Source organism: Macaca fascicularis, chromosome 10, assembly GCF_037993035.2.
Source record: "Macaca fascicularis isolate 582-1 chromosome 10, T2T-MFA8v1.1".
Taxonomy (NCBI): domain Eukaryota; kingdom Metazoa; phylum Chordata; class Mammalia; order Primates; family Cercopithecidae; genus Macaca; species Macaca fascicularis.
This window is the reverse complement of record NC_088384.1, coordinates 14,207,375-14,221,642: the sequence shown is the minus strand read 5'-3', so window position 1 is coordinate 14,221,642 and position 14,268 is coordinate 14,207,375. Positions and strand designations below refer to the sequence as shown.

Sequence of the window (14,268 nt, the reverse complement as noted above, 5' to 3'; positions counted from 1 at the left end):
TTAGAAGAGTCACTGGGGATTATAGAGTTAAATGCTCTAAATATGATCAAGTGTTATCGTTATTAAAGACACTGGCTCTCAGACCTTCGTGTGTATTCGCTGGAGGCTTTTACTGTTTGCTGCCCCCTGAGTTCCTGTCTCAGCAGGCCTGGGGAAGGGCCCGAGGTTGCATTTGTAACAAGTTACTGACTGATGCTCGAACACTGGCGGGCCACACTCAGAACCCACTAGAGCCCGTGTTGGTGTTGCTGATCCAGCTCAGCCTCCTCAGCACTCCACATCTTAAGAGCTGAGGCCCAGAAAGGTGAGCTTGTGCCCAGGGCCATACCCAGTGAGGGTGGCCTAGGCCTCAGTCTACCAGGGGGAGGGGTTCTCAGCAGGAAGTCAGAGGAGGGGATCTGGAGGTGGAGGCGGCTCCGTCACAGCCACCACCCACCCTCCTTCCTCCCCCATTCACCCCCAACCAGTTCCAAGAGCAAAGAGGCAGAATTTGCCTTCCTGGCCAGAGGTAATCTTTTAATCTCTTTGGCTTTAATCTTGCAGCATAAACCCAAATCTGTACAGGGGAAGGAAGAGGGTGGGAGATACAGATCTCCTGTCCTGGGGAGGGGGTAATCTAGGCTTTGTCTTTCACTTTGCCACAGATCTCCCATACCATCTCCACCTTCCCCACTCCTGCTTCTGGGAGCACTGGGCTGGGAGGCAGATCTAATAGAGCAGCCAGATGGGGTGAGGCAAGGGAGATTCACTTGTTAAGAGCACTCCACTTTGATAGGCAAAGCTTTCTTAAACAAGACATGAAAAGCATTAGACATAAAAGGAAAAAAAATTACAAATTGGGCTTCCTTACAATGAAAAACTTATGGTCAGCGAAATACACCATCAAGAGAAAGAAAAATCAATCCGCACATGCAGAAAAGATATCTCAATACATATATGTGACAAAGGACTAGTAGCCAGTATAAGTAAAGGACTCCTACAAGTCAATAAGAAAAAAAAATAATTTTTAAGTGGGCAAAAGATATGAACAGGCACTTCACAAAAGAGAATATCAAAATGCTCAATATATACTTGAAAAAGACACCAGCCATGAGCGAGCAGCGGAGATACACAACTTGAAATTACCTCAAGCTGTCATTCACACTCGCCAGACTGGCAACATTTAAAAGAACAAAAACATCAAACGTTGGAAGGATGAGGATCAACTCTCTTATACAGTGAGTGGGAGTGTAAATGGTTCAGCCACTTTGAAAAACTGTTTGGCAGTTTCTTCCTGCTGTGGTTTGAAGGTACGTGTCCCCTCCAAAATTCGTGTTGAAACTTAGTTGTCAATGTGACAGGACTAAGAAATGAGATCTTTAGGAGGTGATAAAGCCATGAGGGTGGAACCCTTCTGGATGGGAATCATGGTTTTATACAGGAGGTTCAAGGGAACTGTTCATCTCTTTTTGTCCCTTCCACCACGTGAGCATGTAATAAGAAATCCCAGGCCCTCACCAGACACTGAATTTGCAGGCATCTTGATCTTGGACTTCCCAGCCTCCAGAACCATGGGAAATACATTTCTCTTATATGAATTACCCAGTCTCAGGTATTTTGTTGTAGCAAGAGGAAGGGACTAAGACACTTAAAAAACTAAATAAACACCTATTCTACAACCTAATCATTCCATTCCTAGGTATTTACACAAGATAAATGAAAGCAGGCAGACACTGTGGCTCACACCTGTAATCCCAACACTTTGAGAGGTCAAGGCAGGAGGATCACTTGAGGCCAGGTGCTTGAAACCAGCCTAGTCAACAGAGTAAAACCCCATCTCCACAAAAGAAACGTAAAAAAAATTAGCTGGGTGTGGTGGCATGCGCCTGTAGTTCCAGCTACTCAGGAGGCTGAGGTGGGAGGATCGTTTGAGCCCAGGAGGTCGAGGCTGCAGTGAGCCAAGATTGTGCCACTCGCCACTGCACTCCAGCCTAGGCAACAGAGTGAGACCCTGCCTCAAAAAAAAAAAAAAAAGCTTATGTGTATACAATGAACGCAAATTCTCACTGACTAATTTTAGTCCCAAACAGGAAACAGCCCAAATGTCCATCAACACGTGAGTGAATAAACAATTCTGGTCTATCCCCACAATGGAGTTCCACTCAGCGATAAAAAAGGATCGATTCCTGACATACAAACGACAACCCAGATGAATCTCACAAGGCTTATGCTAAGTCCAAGAAGCAAGAGAACACACTTTATGAATCTATTTGAGGTATAAGAACAGGAAAAAACAATTTCTAGCAATAGGGGTTAAAAAAGTGGTTACCTTTGTGGAATGGGAGGTCAGTGACTGGGAAGGGACACAAAAGGGACCTTTTGGGGGTTTTGTTTTCATTTTTTGTTTTTTTGAGGTGGAGTTTCCTTCTTGTTGCCCAGGCTGGAGTGCAATGGTGGGATCTCGGCTCACTGCAACCTCTGCCTCCCGGGTTCAAGCGATTCTCCTACTTCAGCCTCCCGAGTAGCTGGGATTACAGACGCCCAGCTAATTTTTTGTATTTTTAGTAGAGATGGGGTTTCACCATGTTGGCCAGGCTGGTCTTGAACTCCTAACCTCAGGTGAGCCACCTGCCTCAGCCTCTAAAAGTGCTGGGATTATAGGTGTGAGCCACCGCGCCTGGCCAAAAAGGACCTTTTTGGAAAGCTGGGCATGTTTGATAAATGTATGTATATCAACAAACTAAACACTTAAAACTCATGCACTTTCTTTGCTTTTCTGTATGTAAACTATACTCAGTTTTTTTAAGTTAAAGTAAAAAAGAAAAGGTACCACATTAGGAAATGCACTCAGGCCATCCCCAACCCCCTCAGGAATGAAGGACGCAGGGACCCAGCCCAGCTCTGCCACCATGTACCTTTCACCTCATTCTTTAGCCTCCCTCAGCCTCTGCACCTGCACAGTCTTCCCATCTGTAAAATGGGGATGACAATCTCTGCCCACCCTACCCAATGTGGAGAGGACCAATGGGAAAATGGAGGTGAATGTTCCTTCCTGATTAAATGTCCCCTCTCATTGTCACAACCCTTGTGACGCTCTCCCAGGGCCCAGCAGAAAGGGTGAGGAGCCAGGAGCATGGGCTTGGTCACTGGCCCTGCCGCAGAATCTCAGGAGGCCGTTCCAGGCGGCCTGCCATCTGCGGGTCACCACATCTGCAAGACCCTGGGGTGCCTCTATCCCGCCCTCCCAGATGGGCCACCCAGACCTCCCAACTCAGAGCGATGCCTGCAGTGCCAGATGACTATACTGCCACTATCGCCACAGTTCCTCTCGGAACATATCTGCAAGGCACAGCCCCATGCCTGGCAGCCTTCTCCTTCTCTCCTTAGACCCCTTCATGACTGTCCACAGAACCTCCCTCCCCAAGGCTGGAACTGCCACAGGATACTAAGGGAGAAATAAAACCCCGAACTCACAATCAGCTGACGGGGCGGGTTTCCGGTGCTTGCCTGTGGGACTCCTTTCCCCTCACCTGTCTGGCTGTTTGGGCTGAAACGGTCACAGCGCTTGGACAAATAGACAGGTTGCACCTTGGGATGCACAGGAGTCTACCATGTGCTGTGGCAGAGACTGTGGGGTGCCCCTACCATATCCTGTCTCCCACTTGCCTTTGCAACAAACACTTGGATGGCAATGTGCCTGGCCAAAAGGTTCTGTTTCTCAGCCTCCCTTGCGGCTAGGAGTGGCCAATGAGGGCCAAGTGTAAGTTATCAGGTAGGGCAGAAGGCAACATTGGGCCAGTGTGTGCCCACTCCCTGCTGAAAGTTAGATGTGATGATGGAGGCCCAGCAGCCATCTTGGATCATGAGGTGACCTTGAGGATGGAAGCTGGCTGCTAAGGCGGGTGGGACTGAAGAGAGGAGCCTGGGTCCCCAAAAACACCATTGGGGCCCCCACCAACCCAGGACGTCTACCCCCTGACCTGTGTTAGGTGAGAGAGTGGGAAGTCTGGATATGGTTTAAACCAGTCTTATCAATATTTCCAGCCTCTGCTCAGCAATGGGAAATAAGCCCTGACTGATACACAAACCCTGTGAGGTAGGTATTGCTGTGCCCCTGCCTCTCACACCCCCGTTTTACAGATGCACCCCCAGCCTCCCTGCCTCCCTCTATGATGTCCGCGATGCCCAAAAGACCAGTGTTCCATTCCCAGTCCCGAGACGCTGTGAGTCAGCCTCTGCCGGACCTGGAGCGGGTCTCACGGCTGCAATGTCAACGGTGCTCCATGCAGACGGCTGCGGCTCGAGCTGGTGATACGAGCGCTGTTGAGAAAGCAAAGTGCTGTCATGGAGAGCGTGCCCTGCTGTAGAGATCAAGGGGAAGCCGGAGAATATTTACAAACCACAGAGAACAGACACACGAAGCGAATACCAGTTGGGTATAGTAAAAGCCTCTTTTAAACCTGTCCTCCTCTTTCTCTGCCGTGTGAAATCAAGTTATTGGCAAGAAGCTCTCTGGTAAGACTAAGGTTTGCGGTTCTGCTGCAGGAAACACCGTGAATTCCACCCCGTGACCATGTGTGGGGCTGCCCTGCAATGCGGGGCACAGTGGCTGGGTACTTGGCAAGGACCCTAGACAGCCTGGGCTCACATCCCTGCTCCGTGAACTGGTTAATCTCAGAGCAAATTACTTCACTTCTTTGTGCCTTAGTTTCTTCATCTGTGAAATGGGCAACAGAGGGCGGCTGATCTGGGAAGAGCTGCTACACAGGAGAGGATATTAAGGATCAGCACCATTCTCAGGTGCACGGTGAGAACCTAATTTCCTTATTGTCTGTTTGTTATAGGAAACTGAATTTACTCACCAGTGTTGGAACATTCCATCCGCTGAGTCACACTCACTTCTCTTATCATCATTAACCCCACGTAGGGGCTCCTGGCGCCAGGAGGAGCCACCCAAAGCTCTTCGTCTTGGTGAGGCTGATGCAAGTAAAAATAAGTGGTGATTATAAGTGATTCATTTGTCAAACGCAAGGTCAAGGGTCCCAATTTGTACATGTCACTAAGGCAGCATCAAGAAGCTCCCCACATCCCAAACTGTCTCCTCTCTGACACTAGTGGAAATTTCACTATCAGAGCCAGAGAACTCCGAGGAGGAGAAGCAATTTCAGAGCACAGCGCCTTAGAGTAAATGCACATATCGAGGTCAGCTGTGGCGGGGTCGGGGCGGGGCGGGGGGTGTGAATCATGGCAAGGAAAGGGAAGGAAGGCCACGGGCAAGTATTTGGACCCTCTCAGGGTGGTTGAGGATTCCGCAGTGACTAAAGGCGTGCGCGCGCACGCGCACACACACACACACACACACACACACACACACACACGCGCTGGTAATCGCTTTACCCCAGTAGTAGAGGCTTAAGCCTCTATCTAGGCTAGCCCCACCCCCGCCCCCAGCTGCATTAGCCACCTCTGTCCCAAGGCAGGATCCCCAGAGGTTCAGCAAGGAAACCCTGCAGGGCTGGAAGCCGAATGCAGCCACCAGTGGTCACACACAACTCACACGCATACACACTCATGCACTCATACACACAGACAACACACTAGACTCAGACACCCACCGAGCTGTCCTCCCAAAGTAGTGACAAATCCAGAGAGATGTCCACAGAATTGTCCTATCCCAGAGAAAGTCACAGAAACACAAGAAGCTGGGCACCGAGATGCTCATACTCTGCCCCCGGGATCTCTCTGACTGGGTGCCCCCATTCCTGCCCCTGGATAGACATTCTGCCCCCGGGAGCCAACCCCAGTCAGGGTTTCTTCTCCCCACCTCTCCTTTCCCAGGTACGCAGGCCCTCAGTACATTTTCGCCTCCCATACTTCCATTCGTGCCCCTCCTTGCCCAGGGACTGTGAGAACCCAAGAACAAGGACAGTCTGTCATTTTCCTGCGACCTCCCCAGCCCCCATGGCAGGAGCCGCAAACCTCCCCCAACCCTTCTCAGGGTTCACGCCTCATTCCAGCTCCTCAGAGAAGCTGGTGGCTCTTCTCATTTTCCAGTGAGTGCGTGAAAATACAGATTAGACCAATTAGGGAAAAGCCATCAGAGGGCAAGGCCAGAACCACCACTGCACCTAATCGTCAGGTCCAGCAAGGCACGATGAGGCAGAGTCACAGATTACAAGTGCACACAAATTCCGGAGCAGGAAGGGGGTGGCAGGAGGGGAGCGGGCGAGCTCCATTTTAGATTCCCTTGTTTTTGTTTAGATGGCTCTCCCCTGTTGGCAACACACTTCCGCGTTCATGCTCCCAGGAGAAGCAGGTAGGGTGGGAATGATTTCAGTCCCATCTTGCAGAAGGGGAACATGAGGCCCAAGGGACTGGTAAAGGACAGTTGCAGAAGGCCCAGGCCACCTGGACTGGTCTTCTCCTGGCTGGGCTGGAGGTGGGATTAAGGGGGCCAGTCCCCAGGAGAGCCCCCACTGGCCCAAAGTCCTGCTCTCTGTCCCACTCCTCTCCCTACAAAGAACCAGCATATGCCCAAGAGGCAACCTTGGCCTTCACCAAACGGCAGGATTATTTAACTGATGGCTGCTGTCCCCCAGATGGTCATGTTTGTTAAATCTGGTAAGGAGATGTGCTGTGTGTTTTCTTCCCCCTGGCTGGGGAGGATTTTCTCAGAATCTGAGTGCAAGGGGCCCACTTTCATGCCCTTTTATCCCATAAGGCCCCTCCCAAGCCTGGCCTGGTACCCCCCAGCGGCACCCCAATCATCTTAACCTTCCAGCCAGGCCTGCCTTGCCCTGGCCCAGGTGAGAAGCCAGTGGTGATGCATGAGTGCCCCCTGCTGGTGATATTCTGCACTGTCCACTGGGACTCCAAGCCCGGATCCAGCCAGGTAGCAGCATTCCCCACACACACCTCCAGGACTGCCTGGCTGGCTGGAAGGAAAGGGTGGGCACCTGTGGGAGGAGCACAGCACCCTAAGACTGTGCTTCCTAAAGGCCCGAAGAATCTGGGAACAGCTCCATTCCTGTTCCAGCAGCAGGGAGTGTGACTGTGGGTGGCAGGTAGACACTGAGCATTTTCCAGCAGCGGGCAGGGGAGGGTCCCTGTCATTGAGTATGGACTGCCAGAGAGCCTCAGGATATGTGGGATGGATGAAGGAAGGAATGAGTGAATGAGGAATGAATGAACTCATTATTTCCTAAAAGGTCGTGTGAATAACACTAGTAAACGATCAGGGTAATTTTTAGATAATAGTGATGAACTTCTGTAAGAGTTATGTATCTATTTTGATTGTATCTGACCCATCACATTCATTAATATTTAAAACAAATGTCTTTAGATACAAAAACATCCATGTAAAGAAAGACATTAGGTAAATAACATGTATGTACTCTCAGCTCCTAGCATAGGTATTCAATAAATGCTAGTAATGAATGAACAAAGAAGAAACAAATGCATGTACAGCTGACAAGGCAGATCATGGATGATCATTACAGGGCAGTCGGTCCCACACTTAGCTGTACCTTGATATCACCTGGGGAGTTTTAAAAATTATCTATGGGCGACTCTGTCTCTGAATCTCAGGGGGCGGGGGAGGAAGATGGTGTACCCTGGACAACCCTCAGAGGAGGAGAAAATCACAGGCACCCAATTTGGGCAGCGAATCAGAAGCAGCATGGATTAACTGCCTTTTGAAATAGTGAGGCCGGGCGTGGTGGCTCACGCCTGTAATCCCAGCACTTTGGGAGGCCGAGGCGGGTAGATCACGAGGTCAGGAGATCGAGACCATATTGGCTAACACGGTGAAACCCCCTCTCTACTAAAAATACAAAAAATTAGCCAGGAGTGGTGGCAGGCGCCTGTGGTCCCAGCTACTCGGGAGGCTGAGGCAGGAGAATGGCGTGAACCCGGGAGGCGGAGCTTGCAGTGAGCCGATATCGCGCCACTGCACTCCAGCCTGGGCGACAGAGCGAGATTCCATCTCAGAAAAGAAAGAAAGAAAGAAAGAAAGAAGAAAGAAAGAAGGAAGGAAGGAAGGAAGGAAGGAAGGAAGGAAGGAAGGAAGGAAGGAAGGAAGGAAGGAAGGAAGGAAGGAAGGAAGGAAAGAAGGAAAGAAAGAGTGAAACTGCCGTCATTGGAGAAAGGCAAACTCTGCTGGGAGAGAGGTTGAACTAAGTGAACTTGAAGGTTTCATGCAAGGAAAGAGAAATGAGCTCATATTTATGTAAACCAGCTTCTAGATTGACACTAAGTATAAAGCTAATGTGTATTTACTATGGCTTTAATCTATACCAATTAAGAATGTCTCATTTATTCACCTGCACATCATGTTTTACTTGGCGTATGTCTTTATTATAGTTAATATAAATATTACATTAGTTGCTTACAGAGCATATAGAATTTGCTGTCCTGAGTTTATTTACAAGTTAGTATCTCGCTTATGATACTTTTTACCCCTTGAGAACATCCACCTTCTTCTTGAAAACTGTGACTGGTTCATTATAAACATATATTCATATAATGGAGTTAATGTGGTTATTATCTGTTTATCTCTTTTAATTAGGCCCTGATTTGCCCATAACAATTTCAGTTACTTTCTTGATTACAGTCGGAGGAGCATGTGGTTTGGTGTGGGCTTGGTAAAGAGCTGCTGTCTACTTCTCTAAATCCACATATAGCATACTACGTGCAGGTTGAGTTAATATTTGATACGTGAGTTATTCCCTTATCTTGCTAGATACTCCTGATAAAAGAATTCCCACTCATGAATTTTCATGGCTATACCTCTGGGAAGGAATTGAGAAAAATAAATGTTGTGCTATTTGGAAATATTGGGAGACACGTTGCAATTGAGTCTGAGTTTTGATATCAGCTTAATGGTATTTAAATAGTAGCTTTTTTTTAGCTTTGAGCGGATTTTTAAAACATAAAGCATAAATAGATTTGTCACACTGCAGGGTCAAAATTAGTTCTGTCGATGGCAAGTTATGCAATATTAATTCTGTTTTATGAACAAATGCAATTAAGTTGCAAATCCCTTGACAGAGTGCAATGTTAGGCCAATGTTTTCATCAGTATGAGGAAATGTCAGATTAGCCTCCCCAAGGAAGACAAAATCTTTGGCACGATCCCGAAAACATACGTGTTTGTTTTGTAGCTGTGCCTTGCTCTCTTACATGGCTGGTGGGAATAAAAGTGGACATATTCACTCTCAAGGACAATTGGACAGCGTCTACCTAAATGATAAATACACCTCTTCTCTCTGTCTCTCTCTCTCTCTTTTTTTTTTTTTTTAGACGGAGTCTCACTCTGTCACCTAGGCTGGAGTTAGTGCAATGGTGCGATCTTGGCTCACTGCAACCTCTGCCTCCCAGGTTCAAGTGATTCTCCTACCTCAGTCTCCTGAATAGCTGGGATTACAGATGCACACCACCACGGTTGGCCAATTTGTGTGTGTGTGTGTATTTTTAATAGGGACAGGGTTTCACCATGTTGGTCAGGCTGGTCTCGAACTCCTGACCTCGTGATCCACCCGCCTCTGCTTCCCAAAGTGCTGGGATTACAGGCGTGAGCCTCCGCACCTGGCCATAGATGCACCTTCTTTTTAATCCACCAGTCCTCCAATGGTACTCACACCTGCACTTAATAACACATGTATGAGAAAATTCACTGCAGCATTGTTGGAACAGCACATGATGGGAAAAACCATCCAAATGCCCATCCGTAGAGGACTGGTCAATAGAAAACTGTACATCATCTATTATATGGAATGCCATGTGGCTGTCAAAAAAAGAATGAGGACTCAACAACAACAACAACAACAAAACCACCTGAATAAAAACTGGGCCAAAGAGTTAAATAGACATTTCTCCAAAGAAATTATACAATGGGTGGCCAGTAACACCTGCAAAGATGCTCAGCATCCCTAATCATTAGGGGAATGCCAATCAAAACCACAATGAGGTGCCGTTTCATACTCAGGACAATGGCTATTTTAAAAAAGAAAAACAGGCAAGTGTGATGACTCACGCCTGTAATTCCAGCACTTTGGAAGGCTGAGGCAGGCGGATCACCTGAGGCCAGGAGTTCGAGACCAGCCTGGCCAACACAGTGAGACCCTGTCTCTACTAAAAATGCAAAAATTAGCCAGGTGCCATGGCACGCACCTGTAGTCCCAGCTACTTGGGAGGCTGAGGCAGGAGAATCACTTGAACACAGGAGGTGGAGGTTGCAGTGATCTGAGATCATGACACTGCACTCTAGCCTGGGTGACAGAGTGAGACTCCGTCTCAAAAAAAAAAAAAAAAAAACACAGAAAATAAGTGTTGGCCATGATGTGGAGAAATTAGAACCCTTGGGCATGGCTGGTAAGAATATAAAATGATGCTCTGCTATGGAAAACAGTATAGCAGTTCCTCAAAAAAAATTAAACATAGAATTCCCATATGATCTAGCAATTCTGGATATATGCCCTGAAAAACTTGAAAGTCGGGACTTAGACAGGTATCTGCATACCCATGTTCATGCCAGCATTATTCGCAATAGCCAAAAGATGGAAGCAAGCCAAATGTCCATTGATACGAATGGATGAGCAAACTGAGACATATCCATTCAATGGAATAGTATGCTGACATAAAAAGGAATGGGGTGCTGATGTATGCTACAGCATGGATGACCCTAGAAAACATTATGCTTAAACATTACAAAAAAAGTTGTGGTGATGGTCACACAACATTGTGAATAAAATCAATGCCACTGAATTGTACACTTAAAAGTGGTTAAAAGTCAAGCACAGGAGGATTGCTTTGGCAGGAGGATCACTTGAACCCAGAGTTCAAGCAAAATGGTGAGACCCTGTCTCTACAAAAAAAAAAAAAAAAAGAAGAAGAAGAAGAAGAAGATTTAAATTAGCCAGACTGTGGTGGCATGCCCCTATAGTCCCAGCTACTCAGGAGGCTGAGGTGGGAGGATGACTTGAACCCAGGAATTCAAGGTGGCAGTGAGCTATGATTATACCACTGCACTCCAGCCTGGGCAACAGAGTGAGACCTTGTCTCTTTAAAAAAAAAAATGGGCCGGCGTGGTGGCTCACGCCTGTAATCCCAGCACTTTGGGAGGCCGAGGTGGGCAGATCACGAGGTCAGGAGATCAAGACCATCCTGGCTAACATGGTGAAACCCCGTCTCTACTAAACAAAATACAAAAAATTAGCCGGGCGTGGTAGCGGGCGCCTATAGTCCCAGCTACTTGGGAGGCTGAGGCAGGAGTATGGCATGAACCCGGGAGGTGGAGCTTGCAGTGAGTGGAGATCATTCCACTGCCCTCCAGCCTGGACAACAGAGCGAGACTCATCTAAAAAAAAATGGCTAAAATGGCAAATTTTGTTATATATATTTTAAAGCAATTTTAAAAAATTAATCATGTCATTTTTAAAAGTGTGGAAGTCTAGGGCTGAGCACAGTGGCTCACTCCTGTAATCCCAGTACTTTAGGAGGCCAAGGCGGGTGGATCACTTGAGGTCAGGAGTTCAAGACCAGCCTCGCCAAGATGGTGAAACCCCTTCTCTACTAAAAATACAAAACTTAGCCGGGCATGGTGGCGTGTGCCTGTAATCCCAGCTACTTGGGAGGCTGAGGCATGAGAATCGCTTGAACCTGGGAGGTGGAGATTGCAGTGAGCCGAGATGGCGCCCCCGCACTCCAGCCTGGGCGATAGAGCAAGACTCCATCTCAAAAATAAATAAATAAATAAATAAATAAATAAATAAATAAAGTGGGAGTCTAAATCCCTTCCCTTCGAATATGGGCTGACCTTGGTTACTGGATTCTAATGGTATGATGCTGCCTATCTTCCTAGACCAAGTCATAAGAGGCCCTTTGGCTTCCACCGAGCTCTCTTAGCTGGGAGCCCTGAGCCAACATGTAGCAGTCCAGCTACCCTGCACCAAGATACTGGAGAGCACTCATAGTCATAGGAAATGATGCCTGCCCAGTGCTGGCCCGATAGGACCAGCTGTTCCAGCCCCAGCTATCAGGGTCTGCCCCACCTGGGCCTCAGACAGGTGAGAAAGCCTCCTGATTGTCCCACCCCACTTGGGGCCACCTCAGTCAACACGGTGCAGAGGTGGATGGAGCAGAGACGAGCTTTCCCACGGAGCCTGCCAAATTGCGGGTTCATAAGCAAAATGAGCGCTGGTGCTGTTTTATGCCATGAGGTTTTGGGGTGGTTTGTAATGCAGCGGTAGATAAATGGAACAGTGAACATATTACTTATGTATTTGAATTTGTTTCAATTTAATTTAAAAAGCATCAGATTTAAAGAAAGTGGATTTAAACTACATAAATGTCTCTTGCAAACCAATTGGTAAATTGGATGGTTTTCATTCTCATGGTTTGCATCTTGCCTCTATAAAGCTATTAAAGGTACAAAAATGTTTTCACCTGATTACTGAACAAAGCTTGCAGTTGGGGGGCGTCGTCAGTGAGGTGGAGTTAGGGGGAATATAGTTCAGAGGGCTCTCTACCCAGAAGGCAAGGGCGGGAAGGGGAAAGGTGGCTGGGGTTACGTACCATGAAGGGGCAGATTTCCAACCCAGAAAACGAAAGACAAACCTAGTCAGCAGGTGCTTGGAATAAAACCCAGAATGTGGAGAAGTTAAGTGAGTGATTGACACATCACCTGAGATGGGGTTTCAGGAGGCTTGAGAAGGGAAGGAAGTTATATGGCCTAAAACCAGGACCCCTGAGGAGTTAAAGGTTTATTCGTTAAGCTTAGAAGAATTTAAAAGAAATCCAGCTGGGCGCGGGTGACTCCCACCTGTAATCCCAGCACTTTGGGAGGCCAAGGCAGGTGGATCACCTGAGGTCAGGGGTTCGAGACCAGCCTGACCAATATGGTGAAACCCCATCTCTACTAAAAATACAAAAATTAGCTGGGCATGGTGGCAGGCGCCTGTAACCCCAGCTACTCAGGAGGCTGAGGCAGGAGAATTGCTTGCAGTGAGCCGAGATCGTGCCACTGCATTCCAGCCTGGGTGACAGAGTGAGACTCCGTCTCAAAAAAAAGAAAACAAAGGAAATCCATAATATATCCTCCCCAAGGATTCTCCACTGTCCCCTTCCTGTGTATTTCCTCCATCACCCCATCATCTCTGAAACTCCTGCTTGTTTGCACCTGCTTGATGTCTGTCTCTCTGTATTTGTCAGGACAGGCTAAGTGCTGCAACAAACACCCCAAAATTTAGGGCCTCAACTCAACACTAGTATGTTTCTGCTGCTCGCAACAGTTCAGTGCCACTATTTGGTGAACAGACTTCCTCCTGCTATTTCTGGTTCTGGGCCCCTCCTGTCTTCAGGCTCTGCCCTTTTTGCACCCGAAGTCTTCTCTCACCAGCCAGGGATGAAGACGAAAAGAGATCATCTCATGGGGGAGGGTTTTATGGGCCAGCCCTGCAAGTGGGGCACATCCATCAGGCGGAACTCAGTCACATGGCCACCCTCACTGCAAGGGAAGCTGGAAACGTCGCCCAGCTGGGGGGGTACAGGAGCAAAAGAGAAGGAGCCATGTCTGCCTACTCTCCCAGTATCAGATCCCTGGGTGCCAGTTCTCATCCGCCTTATTGTCCGTGTCTGGCACTGTACCTGGCGTATAATGGATCTTCAGCAAATGTGGAGTCTATGAATAAATGAATGGTGCTGAGGTTGGGTCCTGGGAACCAGGCCAGGTGGGCACTTTCCTAGTACATGCTGGGGGGTGGGGCAGGGATAGAAGGAAGGATGCAGTCACTCCCAGTTCTCAGATCAGGAAACTGAGGCTCTGAGAGCAAAGACACATGCACAAGGTCACACAGCTTGTCAGTGCCAGTTCTCAAATGCGGGAAGCCTCTGCCACCAAATGTCTGTTCTCTCCACTCCCCTGGCTGCCTCTCTAACACGTACACTGACCGGACTCAGGGTCTGCTTATCTTCAAGGCTGCTCTCCTTTCTAACAACCAGTGAACCATGTTTGACAAGCTGCAGGTGGCTTGAGGCGGCGGCTGTATCTCTCTCTCATCGCTACATGCCCTATGGCTACCAGCACAGCCCTTGAACACAGTAGGTGCTCAAACCATGTTTGGGGGATTAATTTGTTCACACAGGCTCAGGCTTCATGCTTTGCTGCTTGCACAGTATGGGGGTCGCTTACAACTTACAAAGGAAATCGAGGGGATATTTATTATACGGCTCCTCCCTGCGCAGAGTCGAAGCTGTCTCTGCAGTGAGACTGTTGTCCTTCCTGAAATTTGCT

At 48.2% G+C, this 14,268-nt stretch overlaps 1 long non-coding RNA gene across 1 annotated transcript; it reads right to left on the bottom strand.

The window, feature by feature from the left end:
* Positions 1 to 2,742: 2,742 nt before the first annotated feature.
* On the bottom strand, positions 2,743 to 4,956 carry LOC123567193 (uncharacterized). Its single transcript, XR_010578350.2, has 2 exons — positions 4,842 to 4,956; positions 2,743 to 4,299 (listed from the first exon to the last, which is right to left on the bottom strand). It is a non-coding gene; the product is annotated as an uncharacterized lncRNA (long non-coding RNA).
* Between the last annotated feature and the right edge of the window lie 9,312 nt (positions 4,957 to 14,268).